This window comes from Ischnura elegans, chromosome 11 (assembly GCF_921293095.1).
Source record: "Ischnura elegans chromosome 11, ioIscEleg1.1, whole genome shotgun sequence".
Lineage (NCBI taxonomy): Eukaryota > Metazoa > Arthropoda > Insecta > Odonata > Coenagrionidae > Ischnura > Ischnura elegans.
The window spans coordinates 45,948,320-45,974,009 of record NC_060256.1 but is presented as its reverse complement, the minus strand read 5'-3'; the positions used below and the strand labels follow the sequence as shown (position 1 = coordinate 45,974,009).

At 39.2% G+C, this 25,690-nt stretch overlaps 1 protein-coding gene across 5 annotated transcripts in view; it reads right to left on the bottom strand.

Moving 5' to 3' along the window:
- Positions 1–25,690, bottom strand: part of LOC124168454 (fibronectin type-III domain-containing protein 3A) — a 435,474-nt gene that overhangs the window by 147,594 nt on the left and 262,190 nt on the right. The window lies entirely within an intron of this gene.

Sequence of the window (25,690 nt, the reverse complement as noted above, 5' to 3'; positions counted from 1 at the left end):
ACTTATAAAACGATCGAACACAGCAGAGCTAATAAAGCGCGAATATTACATCATAGGATCCTAAAGGTTTCCTATACATGTGTTGTCAGCCACCGCTCATTAGAAATAGGGTTAAAGGAGTTGCGTTGCTGCCGAGCAAAGTGATCCGGATTGCATAAAGAAATTAGAAATGCCTAATCAGGACTTTAACAAAAAATTAAAATTCCTGATGATGTGATATATCAAATTCGTAACTTTCTAGTGATATTCCTTGAAAATCAAAACACTACGCTGCAAAATATTGAAAAAAGTGGATCGTTCTCCAGTTATCGCTGTCCTGCGCACATTATTGAAAACCGAATAATAAGCGACCGAAGTGGAAACAGAAATCAACCTCCTCAAGGATCGAATTGGGCCTGCGCCTCAATGTGGTCCCCTGGTAAACAAGGACTGGAGAAAATAAAATCTCAACGGATTGATTAACTACTGGAAGGAAACATAAGACTTAACACCTTGTCGAAATCCATCGCGGATGAATACCAGAAAAATATGTTTGAGTGACACAAATAGCAAGGGTGGAATACATGAATCTTATTATCATAGGGGTATAAACAGAAAATTGAACGTCATGACTCGCAAGAGTGCTCAAGAACCACCAAAAGCAGTCCAATAAAAAGAAATTAGATATGCCTAATAAGGGCATTAAACAAAAATTAAAATTCCTGATGATGTGATAAACTAAATTCGTAACTTTATAGTAATATTCCTTGCTAATCAAAAAAAACTTTTACACCACAAAATCTATTTCCGTGAATTAGCAAAATTCAGAGGCGTGATACGACAAAACTCAAGCAAAATGGATGCGATAGAAACTTCCGAGCAATTAAGAGTAACACATCATAAGTCCAAGATTCAAACAAAAAACTCTAATCATTCCGGTGTATTATAATGAAAGCTCCATTCATAATTTAGGAGGGTAAAAATGTCAATTGGCTCGAAATTAAAAATATATACTTGACAAGGATAAATATATATTCAATTCACAGGATTGTGCCTCGATAGCGCACGTAGAGGTTTTTCTTATAATTTATCGATTGTACGCTCCGGCACCTATAAATCAACGGATATTATATTATAGCAACTTTTGTGTGATGAATAGATACCAACTTTAACGACAATATTAAAAAAAAAAACAACTAAATAATCCACCGTTTTTCAGTGAAACTTTGAATAACTTGCCAAAATCGAAAATTTGTAAATACGCAACCACTAACAGAAAAAGGTAAAAAAAATAAGAAGCCAATAATTTGGTATCTATCACTAGACAACGCTTGGCTTCATTTTGGCCCTGAAGAATTCAGTATTGCGTAGGCGAATTCACGTTATTATTCATAGAGCTTTTTAATGCTTTACCTCGCAATTACAAACATTATCGTGTAAAATATTGGAAAAAAGTGGATCGCATTGCACTCAATACCGCGCCGCGGACATCTCTGAAAGACGATTAAAATGCGACCGAAGTGGCCACAGAATTCAGCCTATTATAGGGTTGAATTGGGCCTCCTTTATGCAGTCTTCCTGTGTAAAACACTCGCACGCCCAGACCAAAAATGGCGTCCTATTGCTAATTCGCCATTATTTTGATGCTCTTCGGCCGGGAGCACATTCAACTCCAGCGTATCTCCCGTTGGGATCGCGGCTCGTCTGGCCGGACGAGGCCGGGAGCTGGCTCCATATACTTCCCACGAAAATGTTTAGCCGTTCGCGCGTCCTTGGATCCCCATCACCGGACATCCCTAGCGCTCCGACGCAGCGACGAAACGCTCGACAAATTAAAAAAATGAGGAGCGGTAAAAAAAATAAAAACAAAAACAAAGAGGACCGAGAGGGTGGGAGAGGAGGATTCGATTGAAATTCAAAGCGAGTCCTACTTGCAAATACAATGATTGTTTCACCCGCCGCAGCCGGGCTGCTGCTGCATTAGATGACATTACTGATTCGCCCTGGGCCCTTCCTCTTCCCCCGAGTCCACCGCTGCCTCCGATTCGTGCCCTAGCGACGGGAACACACCCCCACGGGCGCCTCTGGGGGTCTCTTGAGACGTCAAGGAAAGACACATCGTGTATACATTTCACTCTATAGGAATAGAAGGATCAACAACTTTGCTATTTCCACATAGAAATTTATTAACACCGACCATGGTATTGGTTATTAGACCTTGATAATGTTACTCTGTAACGGAACCATGGTCGGTGTTAATAAATTACTATGTGGAAATAGCAAAGTTGTTGACCCTTCTATTCCGGTGATTATGGATTTTCACCAAGTTACGCCCACTACGATTAATTATGATTTCACTCTAATCCATCGATTTCGATCCGATTCGGCTCTTACTCCAAACAACTAGTCCATCTTAAAGACTAAGGTGGTCCAGTTGCCCCAATTTGAAAAATAATTAATAACGTCGTTGCTTTTCCCAACTAATCTAGATAAACGGTAGTATTCCGATGATTTTGATAGCCATAAGTTTTACACTATCTTTTCATTGCTACTCCTCCCGCTTTAAATACTATACTGTAAATATTGAGAATTAAGTGGATTGCTCCGCACGGCTCTGCATTTCCTGTCAGGTACAAAGTAAATATGGAAAAATGAGTTACACGAAAAAAATCTTCTTTTTTCAGCTATTCTCCCTTTAAATAATTGTATGAGACAAGTGATTACTACGCAGTCACGCGCACGGGTGCAAATTTAAGTACACCGGGGATGAAGTTCGTCATGAAAAAATATTTGACTGAGCTAAGCTATGCTAGCTGAGCTATGCCAGCTAAGTTGTGCCGGCTAAGCCAAATATTTTTTAATGGCGAACTCTTAGTCTTAGTGTACATATTTTCTCCCATTAGTTTGAAATAAAATAACGCTAATGTCGCCACCCAATTTTCAAGAAAAACTTTGATATTGCCAACGAATTGAAATCGTGATATGACTCGTTAAAAGACATAAAAGACGAGGGAAATCAGATATACACTGGCTAAAATACGCTTCCATGAAACCCAATAATAGACATTGAGTACACACTAAGATGCTGGCTTCACACCAGCGTTTCTTACGGTAGCCATCATGCGGGTGCAGCGTTCAATTCTCTGTTCACTGCCATCTCGTCCCCAACACAACCTTTCACTCAACGACCCACGGCTTATTCCACGCCATTAACGTGTATGGCCAGTCGAATGAACGGACACCGATGGTCTCTCTCATGGAGACTTGAGCTCCACGGTCGGGGTGACCCCCGACGATCTTCGCAGCTATATGTCCGCGCGCGGCCCTCCCATCTTGCCTTGATCACGTGACTTCGGGCGCGGCACGAGAACATGACACCGGTAAGACAAGGAGCATGAGGTTATCAATACTAATTGTAAGACACACGCACCCAACGTCATTTCTTAATTTATTCACGGTAACTTCGAGTGGATTACAAAGTTGAAAGCGATAACTTTAGGATAGAAAGATGTTTTTTGCCCCACAGAAAAGTTTCGCACACTTTCAAAGACTTCTTCTTCAAAAAAATCTATTTTTTCCAGGAAATCAGGCTCAGTAAAAAGTTTGCCTGGCTCACAGGAGTGATCTATAGGTATCCCGAATAGATTATATAAATAGATATCTCGAAGTAAAAGGTATTTCCACTTTTCCATAATATTTTCAGGCGACCGACAAGTTTCGGATCACAGAGCCATCATCTGGTACAAAATTTGGTGCAGGTAAAAAATTAACCACATTCACTGATCCATTGGGCGAAAAAGTATTTTAAAAAAGAGAATATTCACACGTCAATCCACCGAATAAATTTTACAAATCATTGCATTTATTAAATTACTTTTATACATTTACTCTGAACAGCATTCTTTTTGTGTAGCATCCTAAATTATAAAATAAGGTGGCAAAATTATTAAAAGAAGGAGATTATGAAACAGGCTAAAAATTATAATTTACTTTCACGTCAACAATCAAAATTATAATGGAATTTACTCGTACAAGCGTACAAACGGGCATTTTAAAGTATAAAAGCACGAAAAATTCTTACTCAGTTAATTCTTGTATAAATTATCCTCAATTTAAAAGCACGACCGAATTCTCAAAATGGAGAAATACTTTTGCGAACTTTCAAAGAATTTTCCTTTTAAAAATATTTTTATCGGGAAAATTCGCCTAACTTACCAAGCAGATATACAGGTACCCCGAGTAGATATTAAGAGATAGAAATAACTCGTGAAATTGCTGTATTTTGACACAAAGTCATTTTGTAAATTTTATGAAAAAAGCTTGTAGAAATTTGCAAAAGTAAGTTTGCGTCTCCATTAACTCGATTAAATGGAAGACTTTGTTTGCCGTCATTTCCTTAGTCATTTGCGCTATGGCTAGAATCAAATGAAAGAATGAAGAATTAAAGCTAATGAAATGATCGTTAAAAATAAAACAAGTTATAGAATAATACTCGAAAAACGAGTTACGTGGCAGACTACGGTATCATTCATTTATTTTTCACATGGCTTCTCTTCTTTATCCAGAAACCTTCCCTCCAACGCAACGAAAAGCACTATTTATATTGACTTATCGGCCCATTCTCACTTTTCTTTATTGCTCACGGGGTGGAAATTCGACTCGCACGACTTCGCAGCACGACAATAAATACCTCCCCAAGCACGAAATGAAACCGAGAGTTCAAACACGAGACGCTTCACGAATTCGGACACGGGTTTTGATTGCGCCAGCAATTGAAAGCACCTGACAGCAATAAAATGAAGAGGATGGATATAAACAAGAGATTAAATAATGCCTTGAGGCCTTTAAAATATGACACCAACCGAATTATGGCGATAAGATGACACAATATACTGTCTATTACTCTGAAAAAATTCGAAAGGGAACGCCGAAAATAGTAAAGGGTTGAAATACGTTGTAATACTTCGAAACCATATCAAAGGTAAAACATAAGTAGCCTGGTGAAACATTTGGAAGCCTGCCTAGGGAACGGCGGTGAAATTTACATAAATTGCCATGAGATAAAATTAAACTGCACCGGGAATCGAACTAAGGACTTCTGGCTTTACGGGCCACAGCGCAGACAGCTACGCTATCCGGGTTCCATGTCATACCAATTGTCACAATTTTCACGGGAATTCAGGAACATGGATAGCGTACTGATCTGCACAGTGGGTCGGAAAGCCAAGGGTCCGCGGTCATGGGAATTTTTTATCATGGAAATTGATGCATAAATAGCTTTTTTTTAAATTTATCGGAGTAGATAGCGGTAGCGTTAACGGTAGTTCAACTATTTTGGCAGTAGATGAAAAGACAAAAGATACAGCAGTAAGAATATCGGAAAAGAATTGCGTCAGCATAAGTAGCATTCATTGCTGGGAAAGAGCTATAATGAGATGAGAGGAAATTTGCGTTAGAGTGTTCAGAAAAGGATGATTACACTTCATTATGCAGTGTACCTATCCCTACCATCTTCCCATGAATTACCAAGACCGAATCTTTTTTTTTAACCCTGTATATCGTTTGCATAATGCTGATAGTTAAATGCATCGTCAGCTGAAAGTATACTTAAGGTAATGTAAGTGCATAAAAAATGGTGTATCAGAGGATAGATGTCCCTAGGCTAGTGGTAACCTTACACAATGTATTGCGGGTAGTCTACATCTACGTATACTAAGTACAGTGATAACCACCATCAAGGTGTGTGGCACGGGGTGATTCCACACCATGCATGCAGCACTCATCCTGGTCTTAATCAGACACGCGCTCGCTTTCCGTAGACAGACAAAGCACATAGGACAACGACACGAGGTCAGGTCAGAAACGGAGAGTGCTAAGGTCACGAACAGGCCTAATGAAAATAAAACTATTCGCAACAACGTAAAAAAACTTAGGGGGGTCTGAATCCCCCAAAGCCCCAATGCCTTTGCTACGTGCCCGATTAAACTGGTCCCCTGATCAAAAAAATCTGCTTAGCAAGCATCCCCATGCACACTTTGACCTAGGGTGGTGGGATTTACTGCGAACAATTGTTTAAAACACTGCGCCACGAGAAATTTCAAGGTGAGGCAAAAGTACAGCGCCTTGGAGGCCAAACAAGTTTCCTGACATTGCAAACGCCTACCTCTTTTTCCGCGTGATGACTCAAATGCTTTCCGGCGATGGAATACCTTGGCAGTTTCACAGAGACGAGCGCTTTGAATGACAATTCAGGAAAAGCTGGGGAAACAGAAAGGCTTCAATCACTCCGCAAACATTCGGAACGTCTGCTAAGAAGGCGTTCTTGACAATAGCATTTCTGCACGCAACTCCCCTTTCTTAACCTACGAATAATATCTGCGGAGGAATAGAAGCAAGCCAATTTCTTCCTACGAAAAAGAGAATCAGGGTCGGTCTTGCCAGGTCAGATGCTCGGCAATCGTCGAGGGCCCCCACAAGGCTCACATTTATGGTCAAGCGTAAGGTGTAATTAAAAAGACTCAGATATCTTGATCCTAAGTGTTTATTAAATAGTAAATTTTCATTCGTTGCTTAATTTACAAAATACTCTTCGTAAAAATACTATATTAAAAATAAATTAAATAAAGGTGTCGAAAAATTACTTTTTTCAGCATCAAATTCGCCCTACACGCGAAAGTTGCCAAATTATATATCGGGGTTTCAGATCCGATTTGTTTTTCAAAATCGGATATTATTTACCACAGCCGCCTGAGTCCTAAAGTTTAGGATTTCTCGAAAATTCAGGCTGAATTTGGAGACAAATGCCTATGGAGAATAAATTACACAATTGAGCCCGTAAATACCCGCTGAGCCAATAAATAATTACGAATCATTCAACATTACGTTGACGAAGTGTAAGGTTTATATAAAGAATTTTCAAAAATAAATCTACATACTACACCGTAAGCCGCCTCAATAAGCGTGTGGCGAGTGCTGTAAGGGCATCAGCCGTCTACAAAAAAGATGAAATGTGCGTAATGAGTTCTAACAAGCATTTACGAAAGTCCTTTATCGTTCGGGAGAAAAAATAATTCTCATACCTCTCCGTTCGATAAAATAGCTCTTTTGTTTCTACTCTTGCCAAGGGCCGGTTTTATAATGTCTAGTTATAACTTGACGGAGTATGAAAACCGCAGTGAAAGAATTCTTCCGTTAGAGATCATGAGTTTGACTAAACTTTATTACAGGCTACTTTTAATTACTGTAATTAATTAATATTGAGTTCTTTTTTCTTTCCCTCGACTCCTATGTTTGACGTTGATTAGGGTCTTGGAATATAGGTCTTGATTAATTTAAATGCAAATTTTTGCCATGGTTTCAGTATATTTATATGACTTCTTCAGGTAGTTTTCGCAATGAAGTGGCTCTTTTTAACCACTCCCAATTTATTTTCTAAATATCGTGCTCCTATCCTCTATTTATTTTTTTCTATGGCTTTTTAAAATGTAATAGAAGGTAATGAAATGATATTTTTTAGTTTGTAATTAACGTAGAACAGTGAAATAAAAAATGATTATTACTTCATATTGTAAGATGTTTAGTTAAATACATTGAGAACACTGCTATCGCTACTCGTACAAAATCATATTAATACTTCCAATGCATCATATGCCATGAAATATGAGTTCTTTATCTACGTTATGAATATTTTAAGCTTTTTAAACTTTCAAAATATTTATATTGTTCCCCTAAATAGTATTAAAGTTATGAAAATCTGATGACGAGCTACCATCGTTATTGTGCTATTTGACATCGGAAGTTCATTACGAGCTAGCCTCATCATTTCAGCGGGAGGGGTTAATATTGCTAATATTACTTGGCTTCATAATATTCTGCGGCTAAGGTTATGGCTGTATCATGTTCCAGTTAACGCTAAACAGACATAATAAAACCGATAGTAACTGTAACACAGCCATTTGAGAAAAATAAACAGCTTCAAGGTCGTGCAATTTCGTGCCCCGTGCAAAAAAAAAGGCTCAAAGGACTTATTGTATCCGATGCAAATTAGAGGCTAGTCCCTGACTCACGCCGACTGCATGCAGTACGTGCAACGAGATAGCGAGCCAACGCCCAGGCGGGAGCGCGCTCATCCTGCTCAGAAACGCCAACCTTGAAGCGGCGCGGAGAGAAAATGAGGAAAAAAAAGAGGAAATAAAATAAAAATATTTAAGTCCAACGGCAGGCAGCTCAGCGGAGTCGGAATGAACACACTTGTTGATAACTTCGCTTCCCGCCCGCGTGTGAGTCACGGTTATAAGCTCCGTTAACAATTCGCCTCGCGAACTTTCCAGGCCAGCCTCGAAGGTACAGAATGGGAGGAACAGAACGGGCACGTGAAACTTGGAAAGGGAGAAAAGAGTTCACAGATTATACTGTCCGTACAGAAAAAAATATAATCCTCATAACTTTTCCTCCTCGAACACTCCGAGCAGTTGGATTTGAGTTAAGGATACAATAGTTTCGGTGCTAGGTCTAGAAGTAGGCCCAGACGATATTGAACATTCAATATCGCAATACGATAACATTTAAACATCTATGATTTGAGATAAAAATAAATAATATCGGTACAATAACTATGGCCTTATCCATCCAGATAAAATATCACCATAATTTTATCAGGTATCGGAGCAATAGGGCAAACAATAAAGATTTACAAAAGAGCAATAAGGCAAAATAAATAAATAATTGAAAATATTATAATAAATAAATATACTGATGTCATACCTGCACTTGAAAAGAATATTTCAAATAAACTCACTAAACTGTGTACAGGAATAGTATTTAAAGTAAGGTCCTTATAAGAAGTATTTATTTGAATTTATTAGATAATTAATTTTTGCAGATTGTGATCACTAAGCTTTTTTTATTAAACTTAAACGTAGTATTTTTCCTAATCTTTGTTTGTTGATATTTCCGACAAAATACATACTCCTATCATTCTTCCGTACACACAATGTGAGAGGGAGATTCAATAGGAGTACACGACGTTTTCTTTTTCAAGTATGAGTATACAAGGTGGATGACTACATGTAAGTTTTCATAAATATATTAAAACTATCCTGATGTATATTGGACGCCCACTTACGTACATTCTGCACAATCCTTATACATATTCCGCAAAACCCGACGCTGGATTAAATCCCGAGGCTTATTACTTCGGAATTGCAACTATCGTAAAATTTCAGCCTTTATCAACTCACAATAGCAGAGTTAAAATACATATACATCGAAATAATATTGCTTGATTCACATAAGGATATATATTAATTGAAGTAAGATTGCATTGGTAACAGGGTAACCGATTCAAGCATCCATAGAAATTATCGCCCGGGTAGCAACAAATATCACAAAAATCCTCTGAGGAGACCAAAAGCATTCATATCACGGCGATAAATTCTGTTTTTTCATTGAAAAACCGCTATTGTTATCCTCCGAGAAAGAATTCAGAGATTAGATACAGCATCGGCCAAAAACAGTTCCATTTAAATACCAAATTGAAAGCCTTTGACGCTAAAGGAGATAAAGATAAGAGCATAAGAGGCAGCTACCAAGATTCGATAATGAAAATGGTCGGATACGCGGCTAAACTTTATCGTCATTATTATTCGGTTATATATAACCAATTTAATATAATTTTTTCATCAAAACGACACGTAAGTTCAACCATTTATCTAAATTTTTCGTGCGAAAAGAGAAGAGGCGCCCTTAAGAATAGACCTGAAAATTCGAATTTTTTAATGCAATAATCAGAAAAAATGGCTCAAAAGGCCTTTCTTTGTTGTCATCAGTCAATTAGGTACAATTTTGAGAGCACATTGAATAATAGAAATTGTAACTTAAGCAATTTCTATGATTCAATTGCACATTTTTACTGTACTATTTGACAGTTACTAGGTGGTCACTATTGAGTGGATAATCTTACAAGATGTAATTGATGTTATAATAGTAATTTTATTGATTACTTTTTAAAATTAGTAATTTGTCCTCGTAGGATATAGTCTGGTATTTGGATTATGCGACCGACGGCTGAGGTCATTTGCGCCATGAGGGAAGGGTATGGAGGGAAGGGTGGAGAGAAACTCGGCGTCGGCATTAGCCTGCTCTTAACGAAAGGCGCCAAGCGACGGATGGAGTGTTGCGCTTGAAATGTCCTCCACACAACATTCAAGCAGGGATCGGGCAGTCTCTGAAAATTCTCTGCCACCGCCGGGATTTGAACCCGAGCCACAGGTTAGGAAGCCAACACACTAGCCACCACACCAACCCGATCCCCCATTTGTCCTTTTAATTGATTACTTCGCTAAAGATGTAAAAGTTATTGAGCCCAGTTACTTTTCCCCAGAACTTTACTTACACTGCCGACATCAGGCGCATCACCAGAAGCGATTGATTCTCTGAAACGACGATAATTAAAACTCTTTATGCAGCAGTAAACAACTTTTTTTCCTGGTGCACCGCGCATTTGTCACGGAATCCTAGCCACAGCAGCGATGTAGGAATGAATCACAGCCACGGCGTGACACAGCGAAATTCCGAGAGAAAGAGACAGAAACCACATCCTTGCACAGCGAAGAGGAAATACATCACGGTGTGGAAAACAATCCCACCGGCTAGTTAGCACGTAGCATAATGCAGGGTTGAGAAAAACTGTGCCACGAAGTTTTAACCCTTGATAGCTGATAACAGTAGAAATCAATAATACCAATCATTTTTAGCTCCAAAACGCACTACTTTTAAATACCAAAACAAGGATGGCAAGTGAAACGAAAATGTTTCGTTTCGAAACGGAGGGAAACGAAAATACGAGGCCTAGGTTTGATTTCGTTCCTGCACGACATTAAAATCTCCAAGTGGTTTAGATTCGACCCGAGACGAGACTTTACTCCCTGGAATGAAACTACATTAAACGAAACTCCGCTGCTCATAGTTAAGTTTCGATCCCTAAAGTTGAGTGGAGGGGGAAAAGAAGGATAAGTTACGACCCATTACGTTTGAAATACGTGTAGACAGGTAAAAACATTATTCTTAAAAATCGAACGGCCAGTTTGAACCGTTCTCCTGTTGGTGGTAAAAAATACGAGTGCTCCATGCATCTAATGGCGTTAGGCCAAGCCTCTACTTTATTCAACCATATTTCGTACTCGGTGTGTGGGTGGACACTAAACTGTTTGAAGTTGAAGCACGTATTCCCTCCAGTGCGAAACATTATCTGCGTTTCGTTTCGTCCCAGAGTTTTGCTTTAGTTTCGACCCGAAGTAGTTTTGACTCCGATTTTATTTCGACCCTGAGTTTAGCTCTCCGAATTTAAATCCATTTCGTTTCAACATTTCGCTCTCAGGAGCGAGACTATTGAAATATTACTGGTATAGACTTTCGTTTAGTTTCTGTTGCCATCCCTGCAACAGAAACTTTGAGCCAAGCGCTCCGATTGGTCGCGAGTTTGCCCTATTGCCGGATATTATGCCGGGAAAAATACCGGCCGAGGAGTATTTTAAATAAAAAATACCGCTAAAATACAATGTACAAAATACCGTTCCAAAAGTATTTTAAATGACTCGGGTATTAGATGAACAAACTACAAAAAAGTATTTGAAATACCTTTTAAAATACAAAATATATTTGTATGGAAGCTAAGATCTTGAAGGGAGATCTTGAAAAAAATATAAGCTAAATTGACAAATTATGGAGAGTTGCAAACATGAATAAAACGATTCTAACGAAAACAAAGTAATCTCTGAAACATAATGTTATGGAAGTGTTATCAGAACTACTTCAAAAGTGTGTTACAATGGTATGTTTTATTTTAGAATGGTAAAATACCAAAAATCTGTATTTGAAATACAAAATGCAAGATACATTCAGGTCGTGTGTTTGAAATGCCATATACAAATTACAAATGTATTTCAAATACGCATTTTAAAATACTTGATTTTGAAATACTACCCGGTACTGAACGCCATCTATGATGGTAACACCTTTTTCCTTAGCATCATAGGCGACAAATATTTATTTTGAATTCCGCAGTCGCTAAACCACCTCCTTATAGCACATAGATCGAGATTGGGGGCGTAGGACGGGAAGTAGACGAGAGGGGCGGTTGATCCTTTTTACGCTGCTCGCATGCGAGATGGGACAATCTGGATTGCGACTTACGAGGAGTCATTACGGCTGAATTGGAAGATTTGATCGAAACGGAATGCCAGCGGCGGACCACGGAGGCTGCTCGGGGAGTAGTCGGACGTGAGGAGGCCGCTGGAGGAGGTGGTAGTGGGGGGGAATAAGTTGGAGGAGGGGGTAGGGGTTGGAAAGGAATGTGGACAGAATGGAGGGGAAGTGGTGGGTAGAATATGAACGGGAAGGGAGAAGAAATGCAGCGGCAGTGGCGAGTTTATACAGAGAGGATACGGAAACAATATCGAATTTAAAGGAGAGCCCGACAATGACAACTAGATATGTATCATAAAATAAAAAAATACTTTGATCTATTCCACACTTTATTTTAAATAGTACGACCCGGGTTTCTGCATATTATGCTATCATCAGGTCATCATCGTGTGGAATACAACGAGGTATTTTTTATTTTATGACGAAGCAGTTACACAAAGTAACGCCGGAGACCGTGTCTTATATTGACAACTAGATATTTCACCAACTCATGATTAACTCGGTGGTATTTCATTATGTGTTTTCTTGGATTTTACACAATTATTTATACCACTTATTTTTTACACAGTGCGACCCGGGTTTCGAAGAATTATCATCATCTTCAGGCGCAAATTATGATTCCCAGGAACAGTCCAATTGAATGATATGCCGTAACAAATTTTTATGAGAAAACGATGCAAAGGACGCATCGGATGCAATTGGAAGTAGCACTAAGGGCTTTGGCAGCATGATATGCTCCTATGTACTTACTTAAGCAGCAAAATCTACTACGCTCTACGCTCGCTTATTCATCATCTCGGGGTAAATCAATTTGCTGGGGTATGGGTCCACTGTTTTTGGTCTATGCGCGTTAGCACACACAACGATTAGTGTTGTGTAGCGCGGTATACCTAAATCGTTTCTTCTATTGTTTACTGTTCAGCGTCTTCCCCTTCCTGTCTCACCTCAACCGCGGGGTACATTGAGGGTCTAAGGGTTCCAAGTTTCCCACTTCTCTCGGTACTACCTTTCCCGAGCAACGCCGGGTGGCCTGCTAGTATAGGATAAAACATGTTCCACAATAACACACAATTTATATCTTTTAATTGATGCTAAGTCATCATCATAAAAAAGGAAATAAGACGATATCTGGAGTAATTTTGTGGACTCTATAATTGATGTTGAGCTAAAAATAAAAATACATTTTATATGCTTCCTAAAGATGACTTATTACACCACCATGGATTTTGTTGAACAGTAGACATCATCAGTTTCTCTCTTTGCAAACACTCAGTTTATTTGTCAAAAACAATTTATTCACGACCATAGTTTCTTCGAGACATAATCATCATCTGATGATGTCGAATGCTCGAAAATGGTCGTGAAAAATTTATCCCGCGGAAATTTATAAAAAATTTCTTTTCTTTTTGCTGGTTCAAGATAAAGTTAAAAGGGAATATGCGGGAAGACATTACAATTTCATTCATTGCACAAACATGACCACGTTTTTCGCGATGTGATCTCGGTTTAACTTTCCGCGAAATTTTTGACAGAACAAGTTTTAAGAGTGGGTATAGCGCCTGATTGTACAGAATGCCTCGGACCCATGACCGCAGAGGAGAAATGTGGGTGGAGATGACTTAAAACGAGAAAAGATGAGGGAAACGCAGTCGCCGCGCCCGGGGGAGAGTTGAAGAAACAAGCGCCCCTTTAATTGCGGATGCAATTAAAAGGGCTCAGGCGTCCATAAAATTAAAGAGAGGACGCGAGCGCTTTATACGGGTATGCGTGGGGCGGAGTATGGTGGTAGCATGGACGTTCGAGCATCAAGGCATGGCCGTAGGAAGAACGCGAAAACAACAAGAGGCGAGTAATCTCACGAGTATATAGGGTGGAGTATTTTATGGGTTCATGTAGGTTTATATAGAGAATTTTTATTAACCATCCCGACCACTACGAACTTCCCTCTTAATTCTCGATAAGGTCTATCCATTTCGATCAATCCATAGCCCCTTAACGAGGGATTTCGGTATTTTACACGCATATACAAGGTGGAGAAGAATTTTGTCAAGGAATTTCAACCCTGAATAGCTAATGCCAGCAGGAACCAAAATTACTAATGATGTTTCAGCCGAAAACGCACCATTTCTGGAATGCTTTGCCTGCCGAAAATCGCGATTTATCTAAGGAAACTCACTAGCTCAATGGTAGCGCGTCAGCCTTCCAATTTGGGGGCCCTGGTTTTCATGGCCAGACGTTTTAAGTAATAAAATTTCCTAGCTAATGAAAATAAAATTGAGACCCCGGCGGATTCGCACCGTTTCGCATTCACAGGTTTATTTTTATGATTCTCAATGAAGAGCATAATGACTAGATTTAAGCTGAAAATTTATGCAAAGAAAATAACAAGAGGAAAAGAGCATACTGAAACAAGGAAACCATAAACTTGAGGAAAAGGAGTTCTCCTACTTGGGTAGCCGAGTAACCAGCGAAGGACGAAGCAAGAAGGAAATAGAGGAATAGCCTAAATGAAGATTGCGAACCTCAAAAAGAGGAGTCTCCTTAAAGGTAAAAATAACACTTAAATTTAGAAAGCATTTTTTTAGGGCTTAGCAATGAGTCTCCTTCAAGGTGAACATATCAGCCTTGAACTTCTTTTAAGGACTTAATAATATGTCTCCTTAAAAGTTGGAATAGAAGCGTTGAACATAGAAAGCACTTTCTTGGAGCATTCTTCTTTATGGTATCGAGGCAAAGATCGTAAAACAATCCCGTTGAATCTTTACATACTACAGCGACTTGACTCGGCAACATGAAAACGACTCTGACTAATATTGCCGTGTTCTTAGCCTCTGGAGGTTCTATCATCGCATTCCAGGAATTTTCAAGGATTTATTTCCTTTCTAATGGTTATTGAGGGACGTTAGGCAGATCTCGCGTTTATTTTAATCGCCCGAGGCCCTTGAACGAGCGGTCAAGTGCATTCTGGAGGTCCGATATAACCGGCGCCACAATCAAATGATAATCGGTTTCGACGTACGGTGACTGGAGAAGCAGATATCGCGTGACCTTGACAAAAACGAGCCCAATGGCCACATAAATCAAGGGAACGACCGAGAATATCGGACAAAACATTGACCCCAGCGGAACATTCCAGCTCACGGCCGAGGCTATGCGTCAATCTATAAGGTTAAGCACTCAAGTGTACCAATTGAATGAAACACACTCAATATTGATTTACAGGTTGAATTTTCGAGACGCGCTCTTTAAAACCTGACAGCATTAGACAAAACTCGAAGGGAAAACAGCTAATATCTGTTCTCCTAGCATTCGACCCTAGGAGCACATCACGAACGAGAGAAAAGGTAGCATTCCCGCAATTATAACTAACAAATAATAATTATTTTTATAAGAGTTCCCATAAATTTCTTACATATGAAATAATGATGATAATAATAATAATAATAATTTTTACTCTGGATTTTTAAGGGCATGATTAAGGTTGGGCGAAAACGTGCTATTATAATTTTCTGGAACAATCTTTGAGCTTGACTAAACGAGAGATATGAGCAAGTGTCAACAGCACGATTGCGCAAACTCACCCATTTACAGATTAATACAGATACATATTTTAGACATATCAATCGCACATATTATTCCTCCAATTATTCGATGTCCTTAAAAATCCAGATTATTACAAAATGTCGATAAGGCAAAATACCTAAGAGAAACCGTTTTCATGGTAACTGCAAAATGCATCCAAAAATGTTTGCGTTGCCATGGTTCAGTAACTAAGGAGTTCAGACCTCATAGTTACCGACAAAAAATGCTTTAAATTTTCCTCCCCTACCACCTCCTGAAGTATTGCAGATTCCTGACACAACATGTATATTGTACCTTTATATCTGCAAGTTATATCTTGGTGAAATTTGTCAACATCTTAATAACAAAATCGAATCGCAAACCATAAGACGGACATAAAGGACAACAGAGTAAGCTGTTCCCTAGCTACATGTTTACTCCATAGCAATCATGATCTTAATTTTGATTATTTTAACAATGAATCCAATGAGAAGAAACGCCCGATTAAAATTTTTTTACACATCCCCCTTTACTCCGAGTCAGCTCCCTCGAAACATTTTTTGCTTCACATTCTTATGGCGTTTCTTACGGAGATAGAGACGAGGGGAAGGGATGAATGTAGCGTTGAGAGGAGCGACGAGGAGTGGGGGGTGAAGGGAGGCAGTTCCCAAGGGAAGGGGAGGGGAGGCTGGCTTCTAGCTCGCCTGGGACTGTCGACGTGGCCTAACGCGCGCGGGCAGTCGTCACGAGCCGATGGCATGGGAACCATCTCTTGAGGCTCCACGATCCCCGCCGCCCGCGACTCGGGAAAATGCTAGGCAACGAGGGGAGGGGGCAACGTTCTCCCTAGCAACTGCACCGCTCATTATCCCTAGCAACGCAAGCGAGGTATGATAGAAACGGAAAGGCGCATATGGATTAAAATTGTGCGTAAAATATTGATATCATCCGTCAAATTTACATCCTAAACGGGTGCAAAATACATCCATAAGTGTTTCATCTACACGAATGTAACTAGTAGTTGTTAGAAGCGACATTTATAATCCCTGTAGCTGTGTGAAAAATCCACAGAGGAAAAATCATTCGCCTTGACCGGGATTTTTCCTCTGTGGATTTTTCCCAAAATTTGTGTATTGCGGGGACTCCGTAAAAGTTATCACCGTGGCTAGTCCCGGTATACTTAAATAATATCCTTGTAGTTGGTTGCCATGATATTTTTAGTTATGTTTTTTTGCTAATCGGTTTTTTAAATATTTAATGTTGGAAATTAATATCAAAGTGTATCTTGCAGTGTATTTGTACCCTCTAATTAAACTGTTTTAAGAGGGCAACTTCACACAATTTGGACCATAAAGGACTTTTAGAATATATATTTCATGAGTAGTTTCATATTAGATATGGTGTGACCGATCCATCTTATAATGAAGGCGTGTTTACACAATACATGTACAAATGCACTAATCAAATTAGAATAGGTTCTGTTTTCTGCTCATGCATTTGCATATGTTAGGTGGTTAAAGGTGCATTTTGGCGTTCATTCTCGCGTTCATAAATTCAGACATTAACTTGTACGAGCTAATTTACCACGTTAACCGGCCTTGAAAGATATCTTGCAAGTTCGACTGAAATACTTTTTTATCCATGTTGATTTCCCTACCCATTAAGTACTTGCTATATCAAATTCACTTTCCTGAAAACAGAAAATATTTTGATAAAAATGTTTTTCGTAGAACTGTGGGTGAAGTTAATCATGCGATATAACTAAGAAGAGGAAAAAATCTGAAACCGTCATAATGATTTAACCACAGACCGATATACGGGTTTAATGAAATGATAATTATTTATCAAGGATGATTACTTCCTTCATTACATCGCTGGTACTTTAATATGATTATTTTCATTCTGAGATTCGCCTTGTAGGAAGATAGCATGGTGGTATAAAATTGCAACGTGGTGTAACTGGCGGCATACAGTCTTCGAATCCCGTCTAAACCAAATGATTGTACATAGTGAACGTCATCCTTGGAGTATACTTGCACCAATGCGCGTCACTGCGTACGAAGCCATTAACTACATGCAATGCACAAATGATTATTTATTGATATAATACTGCTCATGAAAAGTAAGCTGGTAGAATAATAAATACATTTGGTCGTCGAGAAAACAACACAGGCAAACTTTTCCCTAGGCAAAAGTAGGATATCCTCTGTTCTGCCTCATGCAATAGAAATAGCGTTGGTGGTTCTAAAGGTCCCGCCCAGCATGCGGCCACAGTAGGCATGGCACGTCTTTAGTTGCCATACACGGCACGCGCCTCCGCGGTCGACTCAGGGCATCGACCGTGTTTATACAGCCACCTTAACGAGCCCTCGAATGCCACGGCGAACAATATTACGACTGGCCTTGAAAAGAATGGCTCGGCGGAGACGAGAAGAGGAAAAAAAAGATAATCTCATGCGACGATCTCTTGACGCGAAAAAAAGACTTATCTGTTGCTTCCCAATTTTCACCTTACATAACCAACCTAGGCGAGGATCGTGATGAAAAAAAGTGAGCACTTCTTCCTCTATGGAACGCTACTTGAGAATCTAGGCAAGTTATACGCCAACTATCGGCCAAATTCGAAAGTAGAGCTCCGAGGATACCAAAATAATTACCTTGGGAAACCACGTTGAGAACTCATCGGTAGTGTTAGCTACTTTCTGATCTCTCTTGTTATTTCATTGACATTAAACTATCGTAATATCGTGCCGAAAATCCACAGAGAAAAAATCATTCGCCTTGATCAGAATGCGTTTTGGGAAATCATCAGAAGCAAGAATATTTAGGCTTTTTTCCTTCAAAATATAATATTTACTGCAAGTGGTGGTTCTTATTAGTTTTGGGACTAATGTACTGATTTACCCTACATTTGATGGATTAACTTACGAATGATTCAATTCAGATATGATAATTGAGATCACCTTATCTTTATGTTATTTTTTAGTTTCCACAATAATACCTGATACATTTTTTGGAAGTTAAATAGGGCTCCAATTCCTGATCAAGGCGAATGATTTTTTCTCTGTGGATTTTTCGTGCAATTTTTGCAATGCGGGTGACTCCGTAAAGATGAATTTATCGTAACGTCGTTCGTAATATATTTTATGCATTCATATTTATGTATAATTCATTTTAGTTGCTTCTCGTTTCTGCAATCGGGTTCTGGTTATTCTCACCAACTCCATCATAAGAGTCCTTAACAACTCTAAACAAGTATCCAAGGTTATATGGCGTATGGGTCTAATCGGAAAATTGACATTTTAGGGTTTCATGTTCGGTTAGCCCTAACCATAAGATGATACAGACTTCAACTTTACCTGGTGATCTAACCATAAGATTGACAGTAACTGAGGAAGGCGAGATTTAGTAGAATGGCATCTTGATTTGATGAAAAAAGGAGAAGTGGCAATTTTTCCGCAAATTCATTTAATAATACACGACAGGTTTCGATAGTCAGTTTATCACCTGACTTGCTGAAAATAACCTGACTGTCGAAACTTGTTAAGCATTATTTAAAAAAATTGTGGGAATATTGCCATCTCTATTTTTTCATTAAATTTAACAATAATGTGACACAGCCTTCAACTTTACCTGGTGGTAGCTGAAAGTTCTGATCTAATACAGCGGCTAAACGTTATAAATCCGGCCCTTAACCCATTATAACCCAATGCTGCTCCTAAGCAACATCAAAAATGTACAAATTTTCAGCTTTTTTTCGGAAATATCTAAAGTACGCTTTATTTTGTGGCGTAAAGCTTAATTACGAAGTATATAGCTCCCATGCTAATCATGATTGAGTGCAAAATTTTCAAGATTTCAAAATGAAAAATCTTGAATTTGATATCTCACCGAAGTAGAAAGGGTTAATGTGTTTATTTAAAACAACAAGATTTTTCGTGCGGTATACAGAAAGGAGGAGAGGTAATATGGTGGATAGGGATGACGATGCGACGGACAGGACCTTCGTCCTTGTGGTTCCTTAATGGATTTCAGGTTTGGAAGTTTTACCTAATGAGGAAATAAAAGCTCTTCCATGTCGCATGATGAGGAGGACGTTTCGAAACGGCTGGATTTTCCTTTTTTCTTTTTCGGAGCCTTATAACGTTGTTGAGGGAGTTACGGGGACAAGAGTGGGTTTGGAAGACATTATGGTTCTGTTTTGACGGGAAAATTGGCCGCACGAAATAAAGCATGTGGTTCGAACTCCGGTACACTTTAAAATTGAAGACGATGCAGTAAACTACGCAAACCTTTGCCACCTTCGAAATCAATTGGTCAGTTTAAATTTGATTGATAATTGTACGATAATTCCAAAGGGGAAAAATCATCCGCCTCGCCCGGGATTCGAAGCCGGTTTTTATGTTTATTTTCTCTATAGAATTTTCGCACAATTTGTGCATTTTAAATAAATACATTTAGTGTTAAATAAGATAGATGAGAAAAGAACATTGATGGACAAAATAAATCAAAGGAAGGGAAACTGGCTGGGACATTTTATGAGAGGGAATGGAATTTTGAAAGTAGCTTTGGAGGGATCGGTGGAAGGGGTCAGAAGAAGAGGAAGGAGAAGGCTGAAGTTCATTGACAACATAAAAATTGGAAGATGTGAAGACTTCAAGGAGATGGCCGGAGATAGGAAGGAATGGAGACAGAATTGGCGCGGGGGACCTGCCGACGGGCAGAACACCACAAGATGATGATGTGCATTTCGGGTGACTCCGTAAAGTTATCACCGTGGCTCGTCCCAAAATATTTAAATTTTATTTATAATTTTACTGCTTTAAAATGCAAGTAACGTTGTTTTGACACTGGTTAACATTCCTTTTCTTGAATAAAATTGAAACATGAAATTTTTGTACACGCAATTCACAACTGAACGCGCATATTGTGTTGTAATAATATAAATTAAATATGAAATTCTACCCTTTTTGCGGTGTAATCCGAGCAATGTCTGATGTACTGAACCATCCCTTACTAGTTTTTAACAAAAAATAAATCAATAAATTAATTATTATTCACTCGAGGAAACACGACACGAAGGGAGAGAATAAAATACTCAAGTATTCAGCCAAAATTCTATAACTAAACCATGTTAATAAGAAAAAAATGTGTTTCTGGTCTGACGTTGCTTTGATACTAGTTGACCTTTCCTTACTCGAATGAAATTGAAACTTGCAATGTTGGTAAAATCATATTAAAACTGAACACGTACTTTGTATAGTAGTAATTTTAACATTTAATTTTATTTATTAACGTTAATGTTCACTAACTCTTGGTTAACTATGTGGTATTCCATTATTTCCTGGATATAAACAGTTACTTATACCTCTTATAAAATAAGTGGTATAAGTAACTGTTTATATCCAGGAAAGAAAGAAAGAAACGTTAATGTTGTTAGAGAGTTGATAATAGGAGGAGCATGTTGAGAACCACAGAACTGTTGAGAAAAGAAAAAGCAGAGAAGCTGTAAACTTTAAGGAAAGAAAGAGAATTTGGAACAAAAAAAAACGTCTGAAGTCAAATAATGTATGAAAAGTTACTGTATTTTCAGAATAATCTGAGCAATTAATTATGTATTTTACTTTTACTTAAGGATTTTCAACCAAAATAAATCAATAAATTAATTATTATACACTCAAGGCTATACGGATCGAAGGGAGAGATTAAAATTAAGTGAGGGATGGGGCATATAAAAAAAACTGAGACTCTATTGAGTTTCTTTCTCCGCGTATTCCAATCCTCGGGGAAGGGTTAGTGTAGAAGTGAGTCGAGGAAATGTCAGCCTCTTATGCAAAGGTCATGGCAGCATGATGTTGAGTTATGGACCAAGTGGGCGGTAACGGGTTTGAAGGCGAATATATCCAAGGGGGAGGGAGAGTATGACTGAGAGATATTTTTAAGAGCGAGAGTGAGGACATAAAGAAACGTGGGAGGAGAATTGTGGAGTTGAATGTGGCATAAAAAATTGCTGACTCCTCCGACTACTGAGTAAGTTTGAGAAGAGATACGAAGTTTATGATATCTTACACAGAGTAGAGAAAAATTACGTCAAGACTTCTTAATCATGGATTATTTCTAATGTCAGTAGGAACCAAAATTACTAATGATGTTTAGGTCGAAAACACATAATTCTTTAACTACAGAAACCACGCACCAAGCGCTCCGATTGGCCGCGAGTTTTCCATATTGCAGGATGCCTTGAATACATCGTGATCTCCGGCTGGCAAAGCATTAGATGTTATGAGTTACAATAAAACTACGTGGAAAAACTAGGTTACTCTCAGCATTTTAAAATTATATAATTTTTATAACAAATAAAAACAAGCTCTACTATTTATGCTTAATTTACGAGCGGCCACAAAAACTAAGCTTCCCGCGCTATATTTTCTGGGGAATGCTTTTGAAAATCCGATTTATTGCACGGGTTATCATGGTGGTTACCGCCTTTGGATTATTCTTCCTCATAGAATAATCCTCTAAAATCGCTGGCACACCAATGGTTTTCCTGGTTTCGCTAGTGGTAGGTCCCGCCCGCCTTTGTGACGGTGAGGGATTCCTCGTCCCATCCCTTCCTTCCCTATCCCGTCCCAGGAGGCGTCGTCGGGCTCCTATCGCGGCGGCGCCTCCTTCCTTTTTCCTCCCTGTCCTCCCCCTTCTGAGGTGGAGAGGTGATAGGCTTACTGCTTTAGACTTCGGCCCAGGAGAGTAACCCCGCGAGCCCCCAGGGTTTCGATCCACTGCCTCAAACGTTTGAAAAAAGTAATTCACTTTTCACTCAAGTTCCACATATATTTTTCACAAAAAAACTGATTTCGTCACACCTAGCATATATTGCTGGTACGAATACTGAAATTTAGTCTTGTCAACGCATTAATTTTTAAGGTATTAGTAAACAGCGTCAATTTCCAAACAGAGCTGGAGTCTGAACGCTTAGTTGGGAAAACCATACCTGGGATACAATTTGTTGGAAATCTTATGTACTTTACTTTTGAACTGAAAACTTATTCCTTAAAAGCTGATTAAATAAAGAGTTGTAGACAAAAAGGCAGCAGAGAAAACATTTTTTCCTTTATTGCAATGCTGCGTCACAAAAATTTATTAACAAACCTCAACTTCCGATACTAAACACCAAAATAAATGACAGAAGAAGAAATTAAAGCTACCCCCTAAGATTCCAGCGAAAATTACAATTTGATTGGAGCACTGGTCGTGAGAGCTACATGATGATGAGGCGGTTTTCCAATGCAAGTAGCAGTAAAGACGTGGCCGAAGCAAGATTGAGATGGCTACAATGCTAATTGTCCCTCCCAACTCACAGAAGGGATTGACAGACCAATATATGGCTGAGGCTCTGAGGAAAGGAACGCTTGGCTAGGTAACAACTCCTTTTCCCTGTTACTTTACAAAGGTTAATAAACCCACTGATCACCATCCTCCATTTCCTTAAGGGTCAAAAGAATCAGCCTATAAACGAATAAAAACCATCTCCACACAACTCCCGAGGCATTTTCTATTTCACTCCGACGCTGGAGGCTAAAGCTCAGACAAAGAGAGATAGTAAGAGACAAAAAAAAATAATGTAAGCCTTTCACGGAGAGGCGGTTAATCTCACCACTGCAAAAGGGAAGCAATATAATTGCACCGCAAAGCAATTTCGCGAAAAATGAGGGAGAGGCAGAGTCGAGAATGCTGGGTAGGCGGCAAAAAATTGCAATATGTACGTATTCTCCTTTCAAACACGCGAGCGGTCGGGTTGGTCGAGCCTCTGCAGAGAGTTTTCAAGCGCGGGGCATTCCGCGACGAAGTCACAGACGCTGCATCAGTTCGCGTAATTAAATGAGCGAAATGAGTCAAACGCTGGTATTTTTCTCCGCTGCGAGAACAAGACAATTTCGACGAGACAATTTCCATGATTTGCTACGAGGAGAACGATAGTTGAAAAAAACATTATAAATATCATCCTTGCTGGTAGAAACACACTTCAGCTAGTCTTCGAAGAAGCTCATTTTTTTAATCGTTAAATTATCAGCTTTTAGGGATATCTGCACGTTGGGAGAGTAATTCTATCGTGGCCGCAACAAAATGGCTTTTTTTTTAAAACACCGCTTGCAAACCAGCGGCCAAGACAAGGAAGCCAAATTCCATCCCATAGAAGGCTATTTTTCTGTTGTCACTTCAATCGCATTTTAATCGGTTTTCAAAAATGTCCGCGGCGCTGTGATGTGTGCAATGCGATCCACTTTTTTTCCAATATTTTGCAGCACAATGTTTTTTACTGCAAGGAATATCATTAAAAAATTATGAATTTGATAGATCACATCATATTGCATGTAAAATTCGGTTTACTCCCCTAATTACACTTTATGTCCCCGTGATACTCGGATCAATTTGTCCGCCAGCGACGCATGTGGACTTCATTCCCTTGTGTGTTTACGACGTGAATCATATCCTTCGTTTACCGTCGTACTGTGGTAGACGTGGTCATGAGAAGAAAATAAAAGAAATAGACTGAAAAACAGAGAGATTTAAAATGTCATTCTTCCCTCGTACCAGTAAGGATAGCAACGTCTCAATTGATATGATTAATGGCGTCACTCGCTAGGATAACTCATTTTTTTTCTTTTTCCATAGTTCGAACCTTGCATGTATTTGCTCTAGGAATTACTAACCATTAGCAAGTTTTTTTTAATGAATATGCATGCATATTTTGCTCGTACGCGTAATATTTCTATGACCGTGCGGTGTGCATGTAGCGGTCCTCTTGCATGCTGCATGTTGGTGATTGGTCACCCCCTGCCAAACACCCTAGAGGTGGCTCACAGGGTATTATGTAGATATGAGAGGATAGGGATGGAAGGGTGGGATAGGGAATACCCGAGTTGCCATAGGAAGAACGGGGCCCACTACCAGCGAAACCATTACTTGATTAACCAACGAAATAGGCAGATTTTTATATGAGGAGAAAAATCCATCGATCATTTTGTTTGATAAGAAGGCGGGACAACTTGTTGACCACATGGTGAGGCATGACGGCCTGATGAAAGCAATCGTCGACGGAAAAGTGGAAGGGAAGAAGGGCATCGGACGTCCAATGAGTTACATAGGACACATTATAAAGGTTGCATACGAGAATAAATTCGTGCCTATGAAGCGGATAAGAGAGAGGAATGGAGAGCTGCGTCAAACCAATCTTAGTATTGTTGATTTATGATGATGATGATTTACATGAAGACAGTGGCGGATCCAGGATAGGGACATGGGGTGGGGGGTAAGATTACGATTCAATCAAGTATAAATTAAATACCCATGGGGGGGGGGGGGTATAGCCCCTCCTAGCCCCTTCTGGATCTACCTCTGGAACGTAATAAACCAAAATTATGTAAAATAGGCCCTGTGTTTGGAGCAAATTTGTATTTCAATTCGTTAAAGAAGGTAAATATGTAGGAAAATATATCTAAACACTTTCGTGCAAAGTAGTAACCCTCAGATACTTTGATTTTACTTAGTGTGTGTTTCGGCCCAATCCGCCACTGCATGAAGATGTATTTGAAAGTTTGCTTGAAACAAATTAGAGACGAAGTAGAGAACCAGACTGATTGATGATATCGATACCAACAGGCATATTTCAACCCTAGCTGCAACTCATCGAGTCCGCCAGGGGGTTGGTTCCTAACTTCAACCTAAACAATTTTAAAATAAATGGATGGCCGATCTCATCATCTTCTAACGCGACTCCACTAATGACCAAGACAAATTCATAGGATCGCAGAAAAGAAATTTTTTAGCGCAGCCTCTGACATACACGAGCGGTCAGCATTCCTTGACTATGCTCCGTAGTGTAGAAAATTGCGTCAGCAACACCAATCACCTTCGAGAAGAAAATGGGCATTACAATATCACGAGC